At 51.8% G+C, this 18,003-nt stretch overlaps 1 long non-coding RNA gene across 1 annotated transcript in view; it reads right to left on the bottom strand.

Moving 5' to 3' along the window:
- The window catches only part of LOC132429027 (uncharacterized), a 67,866-nt gene extending 50,289 nt beyond the window's left edge, over positions 1 to 17,577 (bottom strand). The window contains exon 1 of the long non-coding RNA XR_009520269.2: positions 17,456 to 17,577. This is a non-coding gene — a long non-coding RNA (uncharacterized lncRNA). The remainder of the gene's footprint in view (positions 1 to 17,455) is intronic.
- Between the last annotated feature and the right edge of the window lie 426 nt (positions 17,578 to 18,003).

The raw sequence follows: 18,003 nt of genomic DNA, 5'->3' as shown, positions 1-18,003 counted from the left end.
AATCATCTCAAGATAATTATACAGTCATTGCATGTGTGTAGGCTAAAAGTATTAATGTGTCCAGTGTGTGAATTTAAAATACCTGTTTCTAAAATCCTGTTTCAGCATCTCTTCATTTTTTTAAATACTGGGCCTGGGCACTTGAGAGTGGCCATGTGGTTATTAATAAGGACTCCTCAGAGCTCTGGTCCCAGCAAATGAAGCATACATCAGCTACTCCACTGCAAAACCAAAAAGAATAGGAAAATCTTGGAAAAATTCTAGTTAAAATTAGGGTCCTTATAGTTCATCCTCTCCCTCTTGCTTTGGAGGAGGGAGTTTACAGGAGAGGTCAGTTACTAAGGCTCTTAGGGAGGGGACAGTTTCCCAGGTCGCTGCTCCTATAGCTGAGGACTGATTTCTCCAAGTCATGCTGGTTTAAAACAAAGATGGAACATGTGTAGAACATGTGTTTAATATTATAATAGATTGCTTATGGTGTCACATAGTTTATATATCTGCTCAGAATTCTGTAAGAATGAGATCCAATAATTGTCTTACTGGTTGCTTCTGAATTGAATTTCAGGTCTAGAATGCCATTTTCTTTTCTCTCTCTTTTTTTAAGAGTGTCATTTTCTACCTAATGAAGGTAAATTAAAACCCAAATTAACTATAAAATAAAATAAAGACAGAAAATAATAACCTGTTCATTGAGTTCTGGGTGATTTCATGTATACTGTGTCATTTACATCTCACCCAGCTCTTTTAGATATTATTATTATGCCCAATTTATAGGATACAGACTCAGAGGTTAAGTAAAAAGCTAGGAAATGACTGGGAGGGAAACTAGGTTGGGTCCAGCAGCCAACTAGGATGCTGCCCCCAAGCCCCACTGCATACCTGCCAGCGGGGACAGCACTTGAAGGGGGTATGCTTTCACTTTCAGAAGACAACTGATTTTATTTTTATTTATTTATTTAAATTTAGTTATCTATTTATTTTGGCTATGTTGGGTCTTCGTTGCTGCCCTAGTTGCTGCGAGCAGGGGGCTACTCTTTGTGGCGGTGCTCGGGCTTCTCATTGCGGTGGTTTCTCTTTGTTGCGGAGCATGGGCTCTAGTTGCGCAGGCTTCAGCAGCTGTGGCGCGTGGGCTCAGTAGTTGTGGCTCACGGGCTCTAGAGCGCAGGCTCAGTAGTTGTGGCACACGGGCTTAGTTGCTCTGCGGCATGTGGGATCTTCCCGGACCAGGGCTCGAACCCGTGTTCCCTGCCTTGGCAGGCGGATTCTTAAGCACTGCGCCACCGGGGAAGTCCCCAGACAACTGATTTTAAATAAACTCCTCCTCTGATGTGTCCGAAACTTTCAGAGGAGGCTATGGCGTATGCTACCTCAAAGTCTCAGGTCTGTGATGCCCCTTAAGAATCCCTGTCTGTGAACTGGGGGTGATGAAGGCTCGCTGGGAACATCAGGTGAGGCCGTGTCTGTGCAAAGCACCCAAAACTCCAACACATCTACAAATATAAACAACCTCGAGCAGCGGCATTACTGCTGGGACTCTGTAAGCAGCTTGGGGGAAGAAACTGCAGAGCAAGACAAAGCAAACGCATACCCAAAAGCTTGTGTTTCCTTCTCAAAAATGTAGGGAAGATAGAGGGATATTCAGGTGGACAGCCCGTGCACGCAGGGGAGGAGGTTTAAATGACTCCATCACCACCTACATTTTCTCATGGACCTCACCCCCTCACTGCACTCACCCTAGGTCTTAGGCAAGAACACCTAGAGCAAAAGAGTGAAACGCGAGACAAATCCAACAGAGAGTAAAAATTCTGAGGATTCTGTGGTCCAGTTATATCAGAGCAATAGCTTAAAACGTAATTCCATTTGCACACAGAAGCCCCCTTGAGTTGGGGGGTCTGCAACCTCAACATCCACGGCTGGCCCCTCCTGGGAGGAAGGTCACACCTTGCCTCACAACAGGCCCAGGAGCTGCTACCACACTCCCCACTCCCAACTGGGCACGTCTTCCATTCCCAGGGCTCCCAAGACCAGTGTGGCGTGGTACAAAAGGCCAGACTCTGGTCAGAAGGACCTGGGTTCAAATCTCTGGCCCTGTTACTTACACACCGGGTCTGTTGGCAAATTACTGCATCACTCTGGTTCTGTTTCTTGGCCTACAAAATGGGGACAGTAATCCCCATTTTCCAAAGTTGTTGTGAGGATTAAAAAAAAATAATGTACATAAAAGGTCCAATCAGCAACTAGCAGCTCTTACTAATATAAACAGAAGCCAACCGGCTCTGGGTACTAACTAAATTTCATTCTTTAAAAGAATAAGGTTTCATGAAGTTAGTGAGGACCGACCATTTTCAGAAAATTCAAGGAAGCAGCATGGGAAAACTACACTCCCCTGGCTTCTGGAAGGTTTCTGAAACCTCTCCACCACCGGCGCACCTACAGGAACGGAGAAGTGGCTGGCATGTCTCCCTACCTCCAGACTCTTCACACTTTATAAATATACAACACGACTGACCAGAGAATGCCTGTTGCCAACCTCCTGGGCAAACAAGTCCAACAGGATTTGATCCGGAAATTAAATGTCCAGGCAGCCCAGCCACGCTCAGTTCAAAATAGATCTCCGTGACCTACTTAGTCTTCTAGTACCATTCCCAAAGCCAAAAGCAAGCAGGCGGTGAGATGGGACCACTGACTTCCGCAGGGCCCTACACAGAATCCTTGGCTTTCCTGTCATTTGAAATGTGCACTGAAACAGTGATGGCTCAGAAAATTATCTTGGGGGTAGCCAGACAGAAGCCCTAGCTTTAAAACAGCTGATTCAAGTGGTTGTTAAAAAGCAAAGAGCCCCAAAGTCATGCTGACGATTCACCCCCCTGACCAGCCCCTATAATGCATTTTCATTCATTTAGACAAAGGGCTACCACCTCTCTTGACAGTTGCTTTGCAAGCTACCTAGCCCTCACCCTCCTAGATGTTTCTGGAGTAGCTGCGTCTTCTCCAGGACACGGTGGGCTCTTTGAGAGCTGAGACCCTGTCTTCTTTATTGTGATATTCCACAGTGTCTTGCATAGCACAGTGTCTTGGTGCAGAAAGACTCAAGCGCTGCATCCACCGTAAGATGGGGAGAGCCTTCCCTCACCAGCAACAATCCTCCAGGCCCCACCCACTCCTGTGTGTGTCTCCTCAAGGTTAGGGAATAGAAACAGACAGACTGGTACTTGCTGTAAAGACGAGGAAGACAGACAAAACTAGGGAAAGTTGCTGCACAGTTTCAACCACCACGTGGCTACAAAATGACCTCCTCCGTTACAATGCATTTCACTAGGCGGATGTGAGTCTTGGGGAGGTTGGGGGTGGGGGGCGTGGACCAAGGACCTTGGCAGAGTCACATGCCAGTAAAATCCCAGAGCATCCCAACATACAGGCAGGCAATGGGACCCTATATATCACCAACTAAGCAATGGTGGAGGAAGCACGCTGATGGCCCCAACCAAAGAAAACAAGCCAAAGCAAACCTGCCACTCTTCACATCCAAATCCTCCCTTCTCAAGTCTCCGGGGTCAGCCACAGACACTCCTCCCCCCACCACTGAGCACTCAAAATTCCCATCTTAGACATTTCCTTGGTAGGCCTTTAGTTTACTTAGCGCTTTTCCCCCATCATGACATTTAATCCTCTGCAATCACGGGAGGCAAGCAGAACAAGCATTTTTATCACCCACTTAGAAATATGGAAATTGAGGCCAAAGCATGGCAACCACGTGGTAAAATCAGGACTGCAGCACAGAACTTGTAACTCCAAGTGCAATGCCCTTTCTCTAAAATCACCCCGCGCCGTGCGCCCAGACCTGAGGAAGCCAGGTATCTAAGCTCTAGGCCACTGCTCCTTCCACTGTCCCCTACGGCTGAGCACCTGCTGGAGACAGAACTCTTAACACACAGGCCTCGCCACCCTGCCACCCCATGTACACACACGCTTCCACGGGTCGAACAAAGGCAAACAGGATTACGGAAATCATCAACCCTGGTGTCACTTATGTCAGCCACTCGTGCCCGAGCCAGGCTCACCACGCTCCTCCCTGTAAAAACGCAAAGCCCAACCCTAGAGCTGTCAAAGGAGACACACACACGAGACACACACAGGCTTTCTGCGATCAAGCGGCGATCGTGGGGCAGGGTAAGTAATCACAGACTCCAACAGCCACAAACCAGAGATCCCAGACCTCCGAGTATCATCGCCCTGCATCCACATCCCGCCTCTGGAACGCCTTACTCTCTGTGACCTTAAGCAGCTGTGTTTCTCCAAATCTCAGCTTCCTCATTTATAAAATAAGGAGTTTAAAGAAAGGATCTCACGGTGAATGTACTTCATGCCACAGAGCTTAAAAATGGTTAAAAAGGTAAGTTTTGTAGAGTTCGCCACAATAAAATAAAATATGTCAGCATTTGTATTTTTTTTAAAAAGAGAACCTTACAGGTTCATAGTAAGGATCAAATAAGAGTGTAATGGCAAGTTCTCACAGTGTACAGCACATACTGGATCCTAATACACAGCTATTTATTATTTGTAGTAATTTTTATAGCTTTTATTATCTAGACAATACATGCTCAACATGGAAAATGCCGAAAAACAGAAAGATAAAAAACCTCCTGTAATACCAAAATCCAGACACAACCACTGAAATTAAATTCTTTGTAGTATTTTTCTAATGCAGAGACATTTCTTAACTTTGGAATATATAGACAACTCTGTCGTCATGATCCGTTCTTTTCTGCCTCACCAATAATTGCAAAAACAACTCTCATGACAACATCCAGAAATAAAGGCACTTTGTTTAGCACAAGGATCAAAAGTTGCATGAAACTTGAGACGGGAACAAGGAGCTCATGCTGAACAGCTGGGGACGCCTGCCCCCAGAGCCAGGAGGGGGGTTCACATCAAATCCCCCCACCTGTTCCTCCTTCCGCCTCAACGCTCACCCAGAAAGCAAGACACTGGGGATCTGGCCAAGCAGGACAAGGGCCGCAGGGAAGCTCCTGGAAGCTCCGCATGTGCCAGGCTCCCACTGCCCTCAGGGAGCTCCCACCGTAGGTGCAGGCAAATCACCCCAGGACCTGTGCAAAGGGCTGCGAGGAGCACAAGGAAGGAGACACGCGTGACAACCATGTCATCCAACCCCCAGGTTAAAGATGCCCCAAGGCTGCAGGGATGAGACCAGTCTCGCTGCGGGGCCAGGAGACTGAGCTCTCAGGGTCCTGAGCTAACTCACAGATGCCCAGTTTAAAAAACCAAAACCAAAACCAAACAAACAAAAATCAGGGCCCATATCCCGTACTTATGTACAAGCACTTCTTTACCAAGTGCTTGAGATCCATCAGCACAGAGACAAAGGCCACCTGGACACAGGACAAGTAGCCTGTTCTGCGAGAACCCTTGGGGCCCTGCCTGGCTCCCACTCTTGGGCATGGCCTCCCTGCCTCTAATGCGGAATCGAGGCCAGACTCCACAGACTCCTGGGGACGCTACCTGATTCAAAGCTTCCTGTAGCGTCTGGCAAACAAGGAAGCTCTTCTGCTGTGCTGGGGAAGCACCCTCAGAAAAGACTCTGGAGAGGAACTACAGTCCCACAAAACACACTCTAACGCTCCATCTCTAGCCAGGCACAGTCTGCCTCACTTTCATTTTGTGTGGGTGTGTGTTTTGCTGGGAGGCAGGGGTTAGTGAGTGACTGGTGCCCAAAGGCAGCTCCTGAAATCCTACAGAGGAGCAGCTGCTCCTAGCGCCGGGGAATTCTATTTCCATCTCCGCTTACACGGAACTATCTTCTAAAGCGGTGCTCCCTGGAGGGGCGGCGGCGCCAGGGGCCTCCCGGATCACCTCCCTGGACGGGCTGCTCCTGGCACCGCCCTCGCAGGCGGAGGCCGGGAAGAGCGCCTGAAATCAAGGCCACCCGTGGCCCGCTCCTCCGGAGCCCCAGTCACAGACATGCCAGGCCCTTTCCTTTGGAGGCCTAGGGAGGAAATTAAATGTGAGCCAGATAAGGAGATTCCCTTCAGCTCTGACGCCAGGGAATCCAAAGTTATGATTCCCCCCAGGACCACGCAAACCAAACTGGCACGGGCCCCGGACCATGGGGCCAGCCACACGTGGGGTGCCTTCTTCTCTGTAATGACGGCACTCGCATCGCAGGCCTGACTGTTTTTATAGCAAATGTGAATGAGAATGTAAAGCTCTGCAGGCCAGTGACGAAGTGGGTGGCAGCGAGGGCCCCGGGCCGAGTGAGTGCAGTGACTGCCCGACAGGCTCCTGGGCTCTGCACAGGTGCTTCTGCAAGTGCCTCCCTGCCCTGTATTTTCCAGGCCAAGGGAGGCCGCTGCCCGAGGCGGCTGACTCACCTCTTTTCACGGCATAGTGACTTGATCCACAGAAGGATGCGGGGAGCTGAGCGCCCTGAGCTCGCACTGACCTCGCGCTGACCTCAGCAGTTTCTAAATCTGCCAGGGCGAGGAACACCTTCACCACGGGCACAGCGTTCACCAGATGGCCCGGGGCTGGCGGGCAGGCGCAGCTCCCACCAGGGCTGTCACGCGTGCCGGGCTTCCCAGCAGCCCTGGCCACCCCCAGCCTTGTCTACTTTCTCTTCTTCATGCTTGTGGTTTCAGTGTGGGGAAGCGGGTGGGTGGAAAGGCATCCAGAAGGAACAGAGAACCGACTGGAAAGGGCGGTGGATCAAGGGTCAACAGCACTGACGTTTCAAAAAGAAACTGCCGAGTAACCATCACTGCAAAACATCACGGCGCACGGACGAGGCGCTGCGATGGCCGTCTGAGCTTGGAAAAACCCTTGACGAGCTGGTCCACACGCCAACGCTGCTGTCGGCATGCTCGCAGACTCAACAGTGGCTCCCATCTCGCGGGGGCAAAAGGCCAAAGCCTCACGAACACACACGCGCGCGTACGTGCATGCACACACACACACGACTTCCACGTCACTGTCCCCGTACCAGTCTGGCAGGCGCACATGCCCACCTCAAGGCCTCCGTGTTTGCTGTTCCCTCGGCCTGGACCACATCCCCTCCATACCTCAGCTCCTCCACCCCTCACCCCTCCTCCACGTGGAAGCTCAAACACTACCTGCTCAGCAAGGCCTGCCTGCACCACCTTTCAGCACCTCACCGACCCCCTGCCCCAGGCACTGCCCGGACTTTTCAGCAGCCATTACTACCTCGCATACCGTTCTGGGTCGGACAGCGTCCCCTCAAATCCACGTCCACCTGGAACCTCAGAATGTGACCTCATTTGCAGAGAGGGTCTTCCCAGAAGTACGTAGTTAGGATGAGGACACACTGGAGGGGGGTGGGCCCTCATAAGAAAAGAGGGGCCACAGACCCGGGAAAGAGGCCGTGTGGTAAGGGAGGCAAGAGAGCAGAGCTGTGCAGCCACAAGATCCAGGCACCAGGCATGCCGGCACCACCAGACGCTGGGGCAGAAGCAGGGAACAGGTCCTCCCTCAGAGCCCCAGGGCACAAGGGGGTAAGGTCCTGAGGTTTACGCCATCCGGCTTGTGGTCCTTTGTCACAGCACCCTAAGAAACTAGGACACGTACCATCAACTATAACCAGCTACTGTCTGCTGCCCCTCAGGAGAAAATAAGCTCCAGGAGAACAAGATTTTGACATCCTTTGCTTGGTGCAAAACGCCCGACACACAGAATAGCATCCAGCTGAATAAAAGAATGTATTTGCCGAACAGCTCTTGAGTGAACAAAGACAAGCCTAGAAGGGAGACAGGGGTGCTATACCCACCCTACAAGAGGGCAAAACTGAGGGGCTAACGTCCCAGCTCTGCTCAGAGACAGCAGAGCCAGGACCAGAACTGCACTGGGACCCAGCCTGCTCCTTTGAGAAGTAACCCTGAGCAACTCCAGGTGCCGAGCAAACAGCTGCTATATGCGGCACTCCGTGAGCACACGTGTGGAGCGGAGGGCAGGCAGGGCAGGCTCCAGGCTCGCCTGTCCTCGTTAGGGCTGTGACCCCGAACCAGGGAGCTCACCGGGTCTCAGGGTCTGCATCTGCAAATTGAGGGTGGATCACAAGCCAGGTCGACTTGCTCTCCAAGGAGCAAGCAAGGCTTGTTTTAATCTGTGCCGCTTCTGAGAGGCCCTCTCAGACCCCGGGAGCCGAGGTGACATCTCCGTGCCACTGATGCCCACTTAGGGCAGCACCTCCGGCACGCACCACGCGCTACTCTGAAACCTCTCTCACACCGCAGGCCACTTGATCTTGCTTTCGTAGTTCCCTTCCACACACACTACTGGACTCACGTCTCGGGCCTCTGCACCTGGCATTCTGTAAGCCCTGCAGTCTGCCCAGGCCCTGCCTGTGTCCTCGCCAGCCAGCTCTGGTCCTCCCAGGCCCGCAGACACCAGGCTCCTCCACCGAGCTCCACTCCCAGGAGTAAGGTTTCCTTTTGCCCACCTGCGCCTGGGCGGCCTGGGCGGCTCTGCAGCCTTGAGTACAGTCCTCCCCACACTCAACCGCAGGTCTCTCCAGTTTGGGTGAACCATCAGCAAACAAATCAGGGACTTCAGACGAACCTGCCATCATACACGCACAGGCACACGTGCGTGGTCTGGGGTATGAAGCAAGCACAGACAGCATCCCAGGGCCAGCACTGTTAGGGCTGTGACGAGGCAGAAGGTAAAGCGTGAGCCAGGCAGACCCAGGCGTGAGCCCCAGCCCCGCCCCACTGTGGGTTACACTCCCGTTACCTTCCCTGCACTTGAGCGACCTCAGCTCACAGCAAACTCAGTAGCAGCAGACAGCAGGCTCTGCAAAGCGCCCAACGCCGTGTGCTTCTCTTTTCCTGCATCTTGAAATGGGCAGCACGTGGCCCATTTACCCTGCGTGGAGAGCAGGGTAAGGAGCCTCAACCTCCCAGGGCTTGGAGACCTGGTCCCACCTCTGCTCTGAACGACCAGGCCCGTAGCCGCACCTCACCTCTCAGGGCCTGGCTCGGCCTCCTCCAAAACAAAAGGGAGAGGCAGCACGAAGGATCGCCAGCACCCAATCTACCTAAGGAAAGGGAAGGCCTCTGCTCTGGGGCCTCGGCGTCTCACAGCAGGACTGGTGTCGGAAAAGGACATCAAATGTGCGCTCCTGCCCAACCTGCTACCTTCGCCAGCTACCCTCCCACAACCCCAGCTGATCCAGGCCTGCCTCTGCCCTCCCTGACATTCGTTACTAGAGGATGTGCATTTTTACATCTAGCAAATGTAACGCTCGTTCATGCATTTAAAAAACACTTATTAAGGACAGGAGGACACAAACAAGTGTAGTAGTTGCTTACAACTGCTGAGTACTCACTGGGTAATACGCTCAGAGCTTTACAAACATTACGCTCTGAATCCCCGGAACAACCCTGTGAGGTGGGTACTGATACTATTCCTGGTTTACAGGTGAGGAAACCGAGGCCCCGGGAGAAAGGATAACCGTGCTTAAGTCACACAGCCATAAATGACGGAGTGGGAGCTGGAAATGATCCTAGAGTCTCTTCACCACCCCGGGCTGCCCCTCCATCACTCCTTCTCCCTGGCCCTCTTTGAACCACAGGTAAAGGACGCTGTCATTCAGTAAGTCAGAGCCTCCCAAAACCCACTGGGCTGCTCAGCCTGCAGGGACGGCCCAGGTGACGGCCTCCAGATGTGTCCTCTACCAGATCAGGCCCCTGGAACACCTTCTAAGGAACCCTGCTCAGAGACAAACCATCACAATATTCCCATAACAAACCAGGGAAGTGGGGCACGGATCACCACACTGCTGGAAGGAAAGCCCCACCACACGCAGAACCGCGCTTCACTACATGCATTGAGGCTATTTCAGAAGCAAGAGAGTCTGATTTTCCACCATGTGATCCTTATACATTCCCCCAGTTCAGCTCACCAGCCTGGAATCCCTGCCTTGGCTGTGCAGAACACAACTGGTATCAATGTGCTGCTTATAAGCACTTGCTTCCTCGGGGAGAGGCTCGCAGAAAGACTCTGGCAGGTGACACCAAAATTATAGTGCTCTATTACAGTGCCCGGCCTCTGGGAAAAGCGGAGAGAACGTGAAACCAGGAGTGCTGGCTTCCAGGGCCACGTTGCCACCCCTGGCGGCAGGACACCCTGAGCAGAGCCTTGGTCCTCGGGGGCTCAGCTCCCTCATCCTCCATGGTTATGATAGACACCTCCCCCCGCCCAATTAAGATCCAGAAGCCAAACGAGTCTCATAGCCATACCAGTGATGGGTGAAATGCCTACTAAACACTGTCCATTTCTATCACCTAGCAGAATGGCAGCCTGTGGGAAAATGGGCAGCCTCATACACTATTGGTAGTTTAAACCAGTACAGCCCTGGCGAGCACAGTGTCGGGATTTGCTGTAACAGTTTAAATGAGTAGAACCTGTGGCATACTGATTCCACTCTTAGAGAAACACACGCATGTGTGCATAACAGCATGTATGTATGAAGATATAATAGCAAAACTAATGAGTCCCTTTATATGCCTATCAATGGGGGACTGACTCATAAATTATGATATATCTATACTATAAAATGTTTTGTAGACAAATTAAAAGAGAGAAGAACTACATGCAAGAAAAGATCTACAAGATCCATTGTGAAAAGATAAAATAATGAAACGATATATATCATGCAATCAGATTTATGCTTACAAAAGAAACAAAACTGTATGTGTTTGCGTCTGTATAGGCTGATGGAAATTACAATTAGTTAGTGCTGAGGACCCAGCAGGGAGGCGACACGGGGGGAAGGGTGCCAGAGGAAGGAGGACTCTACATCTGCTGTTCACTTCTCCACTATTTGGACGGGAGGGTGAGGTGCACGAGCATAATATATTCATGTATCCCCTATATCATTTAGAAAAAAGCCATCGAACTGATTTAAAAATAGCACCACAGCCACCGAAACAGGGTTTCGTGTTCTGGTGTGAAACTGACAGAGCAATCTGGACAAGTTTTAGTGCCACACTCCAAGGTCTTCCCAAGAGTGACTGATAAAGTTCAAGTGCAGTCTCTAAGCCACAGATGACAAGACTGGATCGGGATCAACAGGGAAGAAGGGAAATGCCGGGTGCAAGGAAAACGTTGGGGTAAGCTCTGTGGAAGCTGCAAACCTGTCCTGCCCTGAACCCGCTTGGCTCCAGGACGCACTTTTCTGAGACTCTCTTCCCTCTCACCTCCATAGGATGAGAAGAAAGTAAAAACCAGATGAAGAGAGAATTCCCTTTCCCGCAGCAGAGAGGAGGCCACCTGCTGTCGCCAGCAGAGCTACTCCCAGGCGAAGCCAAAGAAAAAGCCTGGCCAAACTCCACCTTCCCGACAAAGGCACAGCATGTCAGGCTCCTGGGGCTGCAGGGACAGCCAAGGCTGGCAGCCTGAAGCCCACCCATTCGAGTCCCTCCACTTCAGCAAACAACCAGGCCAGCCTCTATTCACATTCAACAGTAAAATCCAAACTGAACCAGGATACAAATCAGAGGGTTCTTCAAAACAGCAACAAGGTGGAATAAGGAGAGATAAATCAGTGGTATCCTGGACAAACATATAGCTACTATTTCTGCTTGTCCATAGTAACACTTCTGTAAATTCAAACATTTGATAAATACCTTTTTTGGCTTCCTAGTAATAATTAAAACAAACACGCAGCCCAAACACACACACGCAGCTAAACATGGAGCAAAAAGGAAAACAGAGGGGCTTTGCTTAGGACATGCTGCTCAGGAGGCAGCCTGACAGTTGACATCCCCACACAAAACGCTTTCCTCCCATTAAATAGGTACCCTGTTAGTGCGCCACACTCACTGGGCACTTCAACAGTCCACGGCTGGGGGCTACCCACAGGACAAGGAAAAGAAGTCCCATCTCGGAGGGAAAGGGGTGACCATCGAACAGTAGGGGAGCGGAGTCCGCAGAGATGGCCGTGACTGCGGACACCAGGAAGCAGGCAGACCAATAAAGTAACTCTCAGCCTCCTCTCCATGAGGACGCAGCCCAAGCAAAGCCAGAACCCGACCAACTGGCCAGAGCCCAGCAAGAACAAACTATCTGAAGGGCACGGCTATTATGCACTCTGGAAAACGGACGCCTGGGCAAGTTTCTTACAGACTCTGGCACTGACTAGGGGAGAGGGCACGGCACCAGCATATTTCTGATGCGGCAGTGGTGCGTCCTATGGTGGGGACATGCGGACGCTAGCAACCAGGACCAACCGTGTCCCCTCGCTCTGACTCCGGTTCTCCTGAGTATGGCTCAGCTCCTCACCGAGGCTGCACCCTTCGGGGGAGGGTGTTCTCCCCTCCTTGCAGGGCTGGCCACCACTGAGAACTCGCCCACCTCCACTCCCCGTTCCCGACCAGCCCCTGCATGTTTGGTGACCACAAGTCACCCCCGCCTAGAGGCAGATCAGCCCTTGGGGAACAGCCCAAACTGAGGACCACAGCCACTGTGGTCCACTGGGTCCACCAGGGAACTGTGGGGTGCCGACTGCACCCCAGGGAGACTTCCTCCTTTGGGGGCTTTTCCCCTTCAACAGTTTCACTATACATTTGAATGTTCAAACCAGCACTTCTCTGAATGGGGTCTGAGAACCTGACTTCCATCCCGAGATGCTCCAGAAAAGGCAGAAACTAAGGCCAGGGTGGGTGGGCAAAGACAGGGGAAGGCGCTTTGGGGTTTTCCTCAGGCACCTTTCTCTGGCTGTCATGAGAGACCAAAGGAGGCAAATTTGAGTTTCTACAGAGATGCTTGCAGTCTACAGACAGTGTCTCCACTACCCAGCTTGTGAGGATGAGAGGGGCAACAGGGAAGGGGTGAGGAGAGAAAAGAGGGCTTGACTGCTCGTTCTCTCAACCCCAGTCCAGAGCACTGAGCACCAACCATGCTGGCCCGTTCCCTCTGCTGCATCACCCCTGCCACCATCTTAACGTCTTGAGTTCAAGCCCTCATCCTCTCTCATGCCCATTACCCTGATGGCCTTGTCTCTCTTCAGGGCATTTCATAGTCCACACAGCCTACGGAGCCACCCTTCTAAACCACAGCCTCCGGACGGAGTCCAACCTTGGCAGGGTGGGCGCGACTTCTGCCTGCCCAGGCTGTGCCGTCACAGAGATCACAGCTGCCACTCGGACTGTGACACATGCCACCCCGCCCCCAACAATGAGGATGTGCAGGCTTCTGTTTCCTCATCTGTGCAACGGGAATAACAGGATCGCCCTCCAGAGCTTCTACGGGGGTTAATCCAAGCTGAGGAGAGCCCGGCTCTCCAAGAATGACCACGACTCTCCCTGTCCCCAAGCTGGCTCCAGCCTCTCTGCTCTTCACCACCTTGCGGTGCTACCTCCTCGTAACGAATGAATACGAGTAAACGCAGAAGAAGGCATATCCGAGATCTAAAAATGAAGGGGCGTACACATTAGGCTCCCAAGATGTAGAGGACCCCAAAATTAACTCATTATCAAAATAATGTGAGAGGAATGAAGGGATGGGAAGAGAAGGAAACAGTACTCTGGAGGGACTGCTTTTAAAATAGACAGCTCTGTGATTTTTTTTTTAAAGACTTCATTTTTTCCAAAGATTTAGGAAGATTACATTTCAAAAGCTCACAAAGGAGACCCTTCTGGTTTTTTTTAAAAAACTATTTCTTAATTAATACCTTCAGAGGACTAAGAAGTACTTTTATAGACTGACTGAATCTTAATAAAATTCTCAGAGAAATTCTGGCATCAGTCACAACAAACACCCTCCTGGAATTTAATTTCCTTTTCCGCATACAACTTACTATGGCAACTCATTTATGATGCCACCGCAACCAGTCAAACTCTGCTTGGAGCATAAGAACCTCCAAGCCCCACAAGACAGCCTATAGCACTCGATACAAATTGGCCCCATATTTAGCCAAATCCTACATCTAAAAGAGACTTCCCCCACACCAAACTGTCCAGGTTTTACTGGCAAAGTCAACTCTTCCATCTCCTTCCCAGCCCACATCTGCACTGCCCTCCCACCTTATACTATAGCTCTAACAATGCCTCCTACCAGCTCGAAGTCCCAAAACTCAGTATCTTTTCCCTGTCCCACAAAATGAATAAAAGAGGAGAGAAGGGCACACAATGGGCAAAGGGGAAACTAGCTACATCCATCTTCAGCCTCCTACCAAAGACGTGTCCCTTCTGGCTTCTGGCTTGGTTCAAGTCCCTCCTTTTCTTTTTTTTTTTCTTTTTTTTAAAATTTTTATTGAAGTATACAGTTGATTCACAATGCTGTGCCAGTCCCAGCAATTCCCTCCTTTTAGATGACGGTAGGTCCTAGAATATCCACTGCATGTGCTGAGGATGGAGTGGGCAGCTAAAAGCTAAAAGAATTATTTATAAGTACAAAAATGTACTTTAAAAGCCTTTCTCCCTCGAGGACAATTCCTACTGGAAGACTTAATCCCATTATCCCAAGTGCCCATGGGCGAGGGGAGAGAAAGGGCTGGATGCCAACCGTCACTGAGCACCCACTGCAACTCACAAGTGCATCTCATTTAATGCAAGGCAGATACTATCATCCTGATGTTACACATGGGGAAATCGGGCTCAGAGGGATCAGGCGATGGGCTCAGCATGTACACCAGGCCCATCAGACATCAAGACTCATGGACTCATAAGCTTTACCCTAAGCACCTGGGTATCCCCAGGTGCTTAGGGTAAAACACTGTCCTAGGTTGGAGGGCGCTTTACAAGTTTCCACATTGCTTTTCATATACGAGATCTCATTCAATATCACAGCCCTATAGGATAGTTAAGAATTACTTTTCCACTATTGTAAAACACTGTTTGGTTTCAAAGATCACCAGTAACTTGTGAAAGCCAGTGGTAGCACTTAGAGTTGTACCCTGTCGAAGCTTTGTTTCCTCACCTCACAGCGCAAGATCAATGGTAGGGGCTCAAATGACAACTATTATTAGCAACATGATTTTTATTCATTTAATAGCCCTCAGCTAAAGTAAAATTTATACACACACACACACATATATAAACTACAGATATTTTAAAGATTCAACTTAATTACCTGCTAGAGAGGATATAATTTTACCACTACCTCAAACTTAGAGATAACCACTAACTGCTGCTGCCAAGACACTGACAGAAAAGGATTACTGAACGTGATGTGGTCAAACCCAATACGGACTTTGACAGCTACGAATGGAAGAGAACACGGCAGGAGCATTCAGTTATGATAAAATACACAAAAAATCCTCCTCTCCCTCCAGCATCACGGCTTGATCATGAATGTGCTGTTTGACCCAACCATGTCATTTCAGCTCTGTGATGACCCTGAGCGTCCAAAACGAGATGGCCGGCAAGTGACACGGATGTCCTAGTGAGAGGTCGCCCAGGAGGTCTAGGGAACAGGGCTGGGGCAGATACATTATTACCTTGAGCTATTTTTAATGTGCTGCATCTAACGCATTGTTTGCCTCACTTAATTTTACTCACTTGGAAAGAAACCTGGGAAGTTCAGAAATGCCAGATGCAACAGGGATCAGCTCCCCACTTCTCAAGCTAGAACGGAAAAGATGACAGAAGTGTGTTGGTACAAGGAAGGCAGCATCAGTCAGACAGGAGGAAATCTAGGCTACTATGGCAATGAGAGATCCTGGGGAGGTCCTTCGAGGAAGGCTGAGCCAAGACCCATCCAACTGAGCATCTACTCCAGGCTTGAAGGTTCAAACAAAAGAATAAAATTCAGGTCCACAGATGAAACATACGTAATTTTTTTAAGCACAGTTAACAGCTTTATGGTAATGACAGCTGGGCAGCCATGTACACTAATTGCCTACATGAGAGCAATATCCATACTGTAAATCTAATACCAATTATTATTAGTTTTGGGGTTTGTTTTACTTTATGCAGCCTTTCTTGCTTCTTAGCTGTGTTCAGTCCACCCTAGTTTCTTCGTAATAGGCTGAGTTTGATTTTGTGTGGCCGATCTCGACTTACAAGGAAAAAGATGTCAGTCTCCCTCAGACACCTTCTCCTGCGCCATCAGACTGTCTAGCTCTTTATTTATACACTATTTTGCAGATAAGGAAACTGAGTTCCAGAGAGGGGAAGTGATGCATCCAAGGCCATAATCCTTGCTAATATATCTAGGACTAGCACAAGGGCTCAAGGCCTACAATGTAGATCTCCAGCTCTATCACTGTTGCAAATGATCTGGCATACTTGTGTCGTGAATACGAAGTTTATTTGGAAGGGGAAGAAAAAAAAAGCTAACATGAGTCATCTCCTTTGTCAAGGGGCACCACACAGATTGTTCTAATAAAGCATCCAGCATCTCCAGAACCACTTGTTTCTGAAACAGCCAACCTCAGTCCCAGAGAATAAAAGGCCATGTCTTATGCCCCTTTAGGATACCCACGACCTGTGAGCAGATGCGCTGCAGGGCTTTGGGGATCTGCTAGCCCAGCCCAGGGAATCCAGACGTTGCCGGTACTGGAGAGGGAATGGGGGGGGGGGTGGCTAGGGGAGGGTCAGAGTTGCGTTTTCTCCCGGCAACAGTTATGATTTCACGCAGCCCAATCTTACTCCCCTGGGAACATCTAAATATCCCATCCACTCAGGGGTCCCTCCTCAACTTCCCCAGGACAAAAGCACTGCAGTCTGGGAGGTGAATCTGGCAGACCGGGAGGGACGGTATTTGACCCAAGCCTTAGAGGAAGCACCGCTCCGCTCCCTCCTCCACCAGTTACTGGAACTCCCCACCGGATCTTCAGACGCCAAGAGGCGTCCCCCACTCTGAGCCCGACCCCTCTTTCAGCGTCTGCCCCAACAGAGGCGCGAGGAGGCAAAGCCCACTGCCCATCGCTCTACCCCGCCACCCACTCGCCTCCGGTCCCCCCAGTGGCCGTCCCCCGTGGGCCTCCCTCCCTCCTCACTCGCGGGGTCCCCGCCGGACACTTGCCTGCTCCAGCCCGAGAATCTGAGCGCACCCCTTTCTCTCCGCCCGCAGAGGACCCGCGTCTCCCGCCTCCGGCCCAGACCCCCTTCTCCCCACGTCCCTCCGCGCCCCGGGTGTCAGCCGTGCACCCGCACTTCCCGCCCGGCCCGTTCGGGCTCTGTCCGCCCCAACTTTTCCCGGCCCCGGCGCCGGCCCCGCAGCGGCGGGGATCCCGCGTCCCGCGCCGCGAATGGCGCGCGGGCTCGTGTCCCCTCGGCCCCGGCCCGCCCCGCCGGCACGAGTTGCGCTCGGGACTCGCTCGGCGCCCGGGCCTCGGCTGTCCGCCCGGCGCAGAGGAGGAGCCGGCGTGGCGGGAACCGCGCTATCCCGGCGCCGGCACCCCCGCCCGGTGCCCGGTGCCCGGTGCCCGCCCGCCCCGCTCCCTGCCCACCTGCCCGCCCGCGCCGCCGCCGCTCACCTCCTCCCGCGCCGCCGCCGCCACTGCCGGGAAGACGTGGCAGTGGCCGCCGCTCGAGCTCCCCGCCTCGCCTCTTCTCTCGGCGTCCGCGCGGGCGGCTCCGGCGCGCCGGACCGCAGCGCCAGGCGCCCTCTGCCGCCGGGAAGGCGAATCCTCTCGCCCTAACCCTAACTCGCCGGCCGCCCCCGCCCCAAGGCTCGCTCCCAGCCCGGTTCCGCTCTGCCGGAGACCCTCCCTTGTGGCGGCCCCGGCCCCGCCGCTGCCTCCGGGGAGCCTGCCCTGACCAGCCAGCCTCTCGGCGCCCTTCCTCCGTGCCCCACCTGGGTCGATACATTTCCTGCTTCTCTAAATCTGAATGCCTCGCCTACGAAAAAGTAAAATAGGGTTGGGGTACAAACACCACGTCTCTCGTGTTCGTCATTCTCTCTCCTAGGGCTAGGTTAGCGCCCTGCCTGGAGTACCCAAGGGCGCAACAAATACTTCCTGAAGCAGTGAAAGGGTGAATGAATGAGTAGAGATTTGGGCCGCTCTCCACCCACGTAGGCTTC

Source organism: Delphinus delphis, chromosome 8 (assembly GCF_949987515.2).
Source record: "Delphinus delphis chromosome 8, mDelDel1.2, whole genome shotgun sequence".
Taxonomy (NCBI): Eukaryota; Metazoa; Chordata; class Mammalia; order Artiodactyla; family Delphinidae; genus Delphinus; species Delphinus delphis.
The sequence above is the reverse complement of the archived record's forward strand: the minus strand, read 5'-3'. Positions and strand labels throughout refer to the sequence as shown.